The sequence below is a fragment of the Protomyctophum bolini genome, assembly GCF_963924005.1.
Source record: "Protomyctophum bolini genome assembly, chromosome: 2".
Lineage (NCBI taxonomy): Eukaryota > Metazoa > Chordata > Actinopteri > Myctophiformes > Myctophidae > Protomyctophum > Protomyctophum bolini.
In genome coordinates, this window is record NC_137863.1 from 497,753 (window position 1) to 506,393 (window position 8,641).

Consider the following 8,641-nt stretch of genomic DNA (forward strand, 5'->3'; position numbering starts at 1 on the left):
CCAAAGCAACACTGCGCTACTAGCCAAAACAACACTGCGCTACTAGCCAAAACAACACTGTGCTACTAGCCAAAACAACACTGCGCTACTAGCCAAAACAACACTGCGCTACTAGCCAGGCTAATAAAACAACACTGCGCTACTAGCCAGGCTAATAAAACAACACTGCGCTACTAGCCAGGCTAATAATGGCACTCGGAACATATGTAACGGCAGAGATCACAGCGCAAGCTCAGTCACTACGACGCACCTCGTAGTGAGTTTGTAGAGCGGTTAATATGTTCGCCGTGTGGCGCAGTAACAGTATAGTATAAAATCAATTACGGCAACTAAAAAAAAAATGTTTTGAATTTGAGATGCTGGCCGTTCTTCTCCATGTGCATTGCTCGGGTCATATTAGACATAAATAACTGTTTTTTTTTAAACTATTTTGAAAATCAAGTAAAGCGGTATGTGCAAGAAATGGCCCTTAAACCCACCGGTGTTCCTCAAGGCTCTATACTAAGTACATCTCTATAACAAATCCCTTGGCAGAAAACAGACTTTCCACAGGCTCAGCACAACGTGGCACGATCTTGTAGATCTGCTATTTTGGTCCCAACATTCACACCCAGAACGGGGACGCTTGTTGTCAAAGCCTCCGCCAACCTGGGGAGAGCAACGGACTGACCTCATGCTTCCTTCAGTGCATGAGGAGTCCAAGCTGCTTCTTTTCACCCGACATGGGGGGGGGGGGCGGACATAGCGTGTGGAAGGACCACGTTATTCTGACCAGTTCCTTTCCCCTCCATCAGGCGCCCCGGCTGGCCAGGGGGAGGCAGTTTAGAGACCATGATTACTGCATGTTTTTGTGAGGGTACCTACCCTAGGGGACACGGGGAGAACATGTGAGGGTACCTACCCTAGGGGACACGGGGAGAACATGTGAGGGTACCTACCCTAGGGGACACGGGGAGAACATGTGAGGGTATCAACCCTAGGGGACACGGGGAGAACATGTGAGGGTACCTACCCTAGGGGACACGGGGAGAACATGTGAGGGTACCTACCCTAGGGGACACGGGGAGAACATGTGAGGGTCCCTACCCTAGGGGACACGGGGAGAACATGTGAGGGTCCCTACCCTAGGGGACACGGGGAGAACATGTGAGGGTACCTACCCTAGGGGACACACACGAGGAGAACATGCAAACTCCACACAGAAAGGCCCTTTCGCCAACCCCGCCTCGGGTATGGGCACTGATGACGCGGAGGAGAGAACACGCCCCCCAGCGAGAATCAAACCCAGGACCTTCTAGCTGTGAGACAACAGCGGCACCCACTGCACCACCGTTCCTTTTAAATAACTATTCCCTAATATAATTGAATATCTACAAATGATATCTGATCGAAAAACAAAATAAGGGCCGAGATTAGTGTATAGTTGACATTATATCGTTCACCTACTAAACAACATAGGCGCAAAGCTGGCTAGTCCAACTGTCTCCACTGGCCAACACGTACACATTTTCCCTCCAAAACACAAATGGAATGTGCAATTAAGCCGGGTATCAAAATGAAATAATGAGTGTGACGTTTAGGGGAGAAAGAACACGCAGCATAAATAATCTGTATAAGAAAGTATACTTTACGTTTACTGAATATAAACAGGACAGCTAAAGTGCAATGTCAGATAAAATAGCGCACCAGACGTGGGTGGCAATTATATTGTGATCTTAACAACACCTCGCACTACAGGTACTACCAATCATTAATCAATCCTATTAAAATGGTATTACGGTGAAAAGGCTGAGAATGAGCAGCGTCAAACCCGTCAAAGCGTGATATTAATTTCTGAGCGATTGAGATACGATCCAAGTGTTCAATTAGTATTCTGAGAGGGCTGATTGGAGGAGGGCGGGGGACAAAAAACATCATCTGCCTCCTGCTTGTCAACTGTACATTTCAAAAGGTAAAAAAAATAAACATTTAATTCCTACGATATTATCTTCTAATAACGGCCTTGTACGAAAAGCAGCATTTCGCCGAAGCAAATATGGTCCATAATAAATAATCACAAGATTATCACGATTCGGAGCAAATGCAACAACAAGCAGGACTTTGGCTCCACGCAAACTGACAACAAGAAAGAGTTTGTGTGTGAACGCATTTTGGACTGAGGTCGATTAAAAAAAGGGTTTCTAAATCCTAATTTTTTTCTGAAAAACCCAGGACCCCCAGACTTATCTCTATTGGGCCACGAACCCCCCCCCCCCCCCCCATCTCAAAATATGTAGTTCCAGGGACCCCCCTAGAAGCCAATATTTTAGTTAAAAATGTTCGCTCTGAAATATATATATTCAAAGATTTGCACCACATTTTCACGACTTTTCAAAAATAGCAGATCTACAAGTTCATAGCGCGGCACTCTTGTAGATCTGCTATTTTTTTCCAATAGCTAAAGTATAACATAATGCTCAAAACACCAAATGGGGTTCCCGCCAAAAATGGGTTAAAGGTAAAAAAAAATTAAAAAAACGTGGCCGATCACTAGCTGGTAAATAATGCTCAATGAATGCAAAACAATGCTTTATTTATAGGTTTTGAGATGATTAAGGCATTGATTATGTATTAGTTCCTGATCAAAACCATCCTTGACATTAGATTCCTGTGAATGCAGCAGCAATGGATCCCACGGACCCCCAGTTTGACATGCATTAGCGTACGGGACCCCCCCCCCCCCATTTAATGGCATTTCTATCTCTGGGACCCCCCAATTTATATTGTAAAAATCAATGTTAATTTAACTCTGAGAGTGTACTACAAATACACTCTGAGTTAGTTACAACCCCATAAGGGTCCATTTGGTTCCAAACTATCATTTAGCTGGGGACCCCCTGGAGCTGCCTCAAGGACCCCCGGGACCCCCCCCCCCCCAGGGGAGGAACCACTGCTGAATGCCGATGCCAGGCGAGATCCGAAAGATGCCTTTTTTTTAATTTAATTTAGTGCCTCTTTACGGTTGTTGTTGTTTACACAAATATAAAATAAAATAAACAAGACAATGGTTATAATATTAAAGCATTAATTAACGTGTGAGAGGTCTTTACACAACAGTATTATGATTGATGGGAGGAGGGAAGGCTACCGCTATTACTACTATCAATTAATCCACGTTTACACACACACACACACACACACACACACACACGCACAGTCACCCACACACACACACACACACACACTGAATCATGTAGGCTTCTAACCCCCGATCGTTTTTTTTTTACTACCATTTTGTTACCGTTGCGTAACTATAACGGCCCCAGCGGAGATAAACACTTTGTTTATAACGTTATAACAACAACTCCATTATTATTACTATTACTACACTGATAATATAAATACATAAAAAACAACACAATGAATACAGACAGTATAATAACGCCAACACGCATCGCGATATCACCGCGACAGACAGACAAGGAGGAGGCGGCTTTTTTGGTCCGAAATACCATTGGTCCGATCGACTACCTACCTACCCCAAACCCCTCACCCGAACCTTAACCCGCTCAGCACGGGGCGGCAGCACGCCTAAACCTAACCCCCGAGTGGGACCAATGCTCCTTCCAACCAAATGCTATGTCGGACCAAAGTATAATGCCTCCTCCTCCCGGCTAGGCTAGCGGCCTTTATATATAGCACGTTACGAAGAGGAAGAAAATAAATTACTTTTTTAGACTCTTTGAGGTGGGGGGGGGGACGTCGCCATTTTAACGCGACCAAAGTGTCGCCGTGACGTCGCCCCGTGGAAAACACGTCCGCGGGGCCGCGCGTCGCTCCGAATGACCAACAACAACAACTAGTCTTTTAGAGCCTATTGTTCTTGTTTTATTTTAGCATCGCGGTGCTAAAGGTGGCTAGCTGTAGCGGAGCTAGCTGTGTCTCTCCTCCCGCCCTCCTCCCCCCCCCCCCCCCCCACACCGCCCCCCCACCGCTCGAGGCTTCGTCGCGAGACGGTGCCGTTCGCGCTGAAAACAGCAGATCTCCAAGCTCTCGGCGCGCGGCGGACTCCGCGCGCGGAGAGCTTGGAGATCTGCTGTTTTCCGCCGAGGAGAGGGGAGGGAGGGGGGAAAAAAAGAGAAGAAAAAAGAATCCAATGTTGTGCCCACGCGCCTCCTGACTCGTTTGTTCCAACGTTATAAACGTTATTGGTGTTATTGTCGTCGGCGTAAATACGCAAATGAGAAGGTTTTATTTGCCTTTTCGGTTCTAGGAATGAATATAAAATAAAGGACGAACCTGGACGTTTGGATTCGACGATAAAGAAGAAGACATTCGTGATGGCGTCTCCTCTCCTCTCCTCCCCCCACCACATACACACTACCCTCCTCCTCTCCTCTCCTCCCCTCCCCCCACCACATACACTGCCCTCCTCCTCTCCTCCCCTCCCCCCACCACATACACACTACACTGCCCTCCTCCTCTCCTCCCCTCCCCCCACATACACACACACACACACAAGTGTTGCCATGTCTCCTTATTATAAGTGTAAAAGTTGCTTTAATATTTTGTGTAAATAGCTGGTGGGTGGGTGGGTGCCTGTTTTGCGTCTAAAAGTGTTGTTTATAGAGCGTTGCAGAAAATAATTCCCAGTGCATTTTTCCCCATAGACATTTTTAAAAAGTATTTATTTAAATACCCTTTAAGCGTGTCGTACGAAGCCAACTCGAGTCGTGACAAATCATGACAACAAACACAGTATTTTGGACCTAGAAATAATTACAAAGAATAACCTGCCGTCTTTTTCTTATTTCTAATTATTTGTTCAGCCCAAAATATTGTGTTTGTTGTCATGATTTGTCACAACTCGAGTTGGCTTGTTTTGTACGAGGCTTAAAAGGTCTTTAAATAAATACTTTTTGAAATGTCTATGGGGAAAATTAACTGGAATTATTTCCTGTGCCCTGTGCTCCCTGGCACTTTTGTGCCAGGGACCCAGTTACCAAATGTGTGTTAAAATATTACTTCTTTAACATTATTATTATTATTAGTAGTAGTATTTGTAAACAGCAGATCTACAAGCTCACAACGCGTCACATCGTGGCTATTTTCAAATAGCCAATCTAATTCTGTGGAGTGGCTTCAAATTGATTTAAGTATTTAAGTTTCATAAATAAAACAAAAATATATAAAAACAGTTTTTTTTACAAAATGTTTTCTCCACATTGTGTGCAGAGAGAGACACATTCAGTGGCTTCATTATAACGGGCTTGTTTTCCTAGACCACGTTCGCTTGTCTCTGTCCCAAAGCCTGGCAACCTTGGCCACACACCCCAGCAGGCTACAGTTAGCCGTTAGCTTAGCTTCCAACAGGCTAACGTTGACGTTGAAAAGAACAGAGAAGAGCTTTAATACTAACCCTAAAACACCAACCATCACAACAATAGGAACATTGTGATAATAACACAATATATCTCCGTCACAACAACAACAACACGACGTTGAAACAATAAACACGCTTTTTATTTATCTTACCTTTAGATTCACTCGTCTCTCTCCCCGTCGCTCCTCCAGCCCCCTCTGTCTCTCTCTCTCAGTATCTCTCGACCCCCCTCTCTCTCTTTCTCTCTCTCTCCCTCGCTTTCTCAGTATCTCTCTACCCAACCTCTCTCTCTCTCTGTATCTCCCTCCCTCTCTTTCTCAGTATATCTCTCTCTCTCTCTCTCTCTCTCTCTGTATCTCCCTCCCTCTCTTTCTCTCTCTCTCTCTCGTCTAGTTTACAAACACAGGAAACGCCACAGGATGTAACCTCCTCCCCCCACACACGCGCACGGGCGCGCGGCGCAACACACACACACACACACACACACACACACACACACACCCGTTGAAGGGAACAGCACAACAAGGTCTCTTCAGTAACAATAGTGATGGATCCTCAGATCAGGGAATGTGGAAGATTAGGATCTGTCTGTCTGTCTGTCTGTCTGTCTGTCTGTCTGTCTGTCTGTCTGTCTGTCTGTCTGTCTGTCTGTCTGTCTGTCTGTCTGCCTGCCTGCCTTTCTGTCTGTCTGTCTGTCTGTCTGTCTGTCTGTCTGTCTGTCTGCCTGCCTGCCTGCCTGCCTGCCTGCCTGCCTGCCTGCCTGTCTGTCTGTCTGTCTGTCTGTCTGTCTGTCTGTCTGTCTGTCTGTCTGTCTGCCTGCCTGCCTGTCTGTCTGTCTGTCTGCCTGCCTGCCTGCCTGCCTGTCTGCCTGCCTGTCTGTCTGCCTGTCTGTCTGTGTCATATACAGGTACAAAGCGTGAAATTATACTGACGTCGCATGTTCCACAGACTGTGCAAAATTAATTACAATATTATAACCAGATAATTATGATAGTATAGCTTATTACAAGTAAGACGCGCAAACGCGGGAAGCGAACGCAGCTCGTACATATTTGGGTTTTGGACGTATAGCTGCTTTGGGGACTCCTTATATGGTTATGGCTGAGTCATGGTGACGTAACAGCGGGACAGACACACACACAGACAGACATGATCTGCTAGGTCTCATTAGTTAGTGCTCACTGCGTTCGCAATCACTGCGTTCGCAATTAATGCCGGATGGGAACCGCAGGGTTCCCCCGGTTCGATCCCTGTGGGCTCCCCCAGAGTTAGTGTCGAAGTGTCCTTGAGCAAGACTCAAGTCTGAACCCCTAATTGCCCCTGATGTGCAGGTTGGTGCCTTTGCATGGTTTCCTCCGCCATCGGTGTGTGAATGTGCGTGCGATGCACAATCTGTGTAAAAGTGCTTACCGGCATTTGGCCTCTGGTAAAAAAAAATCACCTACAGTAAATTAAATTCTAATTGAAAAGATCATTCTGTTCCTGTAGTATTATGGCCTACAGCACATGGTTTTCAACCCTTTTCATGTCAAGGCCCATTATTGGGGCAGTAATGCAACTATTTGGATGCCAACCGCCATAAAACCCCACGAAGAAGGCCCATTTAGCCTCTCAGACCCATCTGAGCCACGGAACCACCATTTGATGACATTTAGCCTCTCAGACCCATTTGAGCCACGGAACCACCATTTGATGACATTTAGCCTCTCAGACCCATTTGAGCCACGGAAGCACCATTTGATAACATTTAGCCTCTCAGACCCATTTGAGCCACGGAAGCACCATTTGATGACATTTAGCCTCTCAGACCCATTTGAGCCACGGAAGCACCATTTGATGACATTTAGCCTCTCAGACCCATTTGAGCCACGGAAGCACCATTTGATGACATTTAGCCTCTCAGACCCATTTGAGCCACGGAACCACCATCTGATGACATTTAGCCTCTCAGACCCATTTGAGCCACGGAACCACCGTTTGATGACATTTAGCCTCTCAGACCCATCTGAGCCACGGAAGCACCATTTGATGACATTTAGCCTCTCAGACCCATTTGAGCCACGGAACCACCGTTTGATGACATTTAGCCTCTCAGACCCATTTGAGCCACGGAACCACCGTTTGATGACATTTAGCCTCTCAGACCCATTTGAGCCACGGAACCACCGTTTGATGACATTTAGCCTCTCAGACCCATTTGAGCCACGGAACCACCATTTGATGACATTTAGCCTCTCAGACCCATCTGAGCCACGGAACCACCATTTGATGACATTTAGCCTCTCAGACCCATCTGAGCCACAGAACCACCGTTTGATGACATTTAGCCTCTCAGACCCATTTGAGCCACGGAACCACCATTTGATGACATTTAGCCTCTCAGACCCATCTGAGCCACGGAACCACCGTTAGATGACATTTAGCCTCTCAGACCCATCTGAGCCACGGAACCACCGTTTGATGACATTTAGCCTCTCAGACCCATCTGAGCCACGGAACCACCGTTTGATGACATTTAGCCTCTCAGACCCATCTGAGCCACGGAACCACCGTTTGATGACATTTAGCCTCTCAGACCCATCTGAGCCACGGAACCACCATTTGATGACATTTAACCTAAATTGAGCCTCATATTTTGTTATCGTTGGATAAGATTTAGTCCACAATTCCATGCTCTATTAATGTGGTACCATTAGGAAAAATAACAGGCATATATATTAGATTAGATTAGATTAGATTAGATTACATTTATTGTCACTGCACATAGTATACAAATACTTTGACAATGAAATTAATAGTGGCGTACAACCAGAGTGCAATACAGTAATGCAGTAATGGGAATAAATATACTTGTAGTTGAATGTACAGAATGTACAGTATGTACAGTAATATATAATAAATAGGAAATATAACAATAATCTAACTCTTAAGAGCGTGGAAATAAACCGAATGTTTGGGGCGTCACAGTGCATATAGCAGACACATCCACTACTCATCATGTGTGGGGCATCACAGTGCATATAGCAGACACATCCACTACTCATCATGTGTGGGGCGTCACAGTGCATATAGCAGACACATCCACTACTCATCATGTGTGGGGCATCACAGTGCATATAGCAGACACATCCACTACTCATCATGTGTGGGGCGTCACAGTGCATATAGCAGACACATCCACTACTCATCATGTGAGGGGCATCACAGTGCATATAGCAGACACATCCACTACTCATCATGTGTGGGGCGTCACAGTGCATATAGCAGACACATCCACTA

The 8,641-nt window shown here is 45.9% G+C and overlaps 1 protein-coding gene across 1 annotated transcript in view; it reads right to left on the reverse strand.

Annotated features, from left to right (window-relative positions):
* Window positions 1-5,706, reverse strand: part of znf740a (zinc finger protein 740a) — a 51,205-nt gene extending 45,499 nt beyond the window's left edge. Inside the window, exon 1 of the mRNA XM_080785024.1 lies at window positions 5,515-5,706. The gene's annotated coding sequence lies outside the window, so the exon portion shown is untranslated. The remainder of the gene's footprint in view (window positions 1-5,514) is intronic.
* Window positions 5,707-8,641: the final 2,935 nt, after the last annotated feature.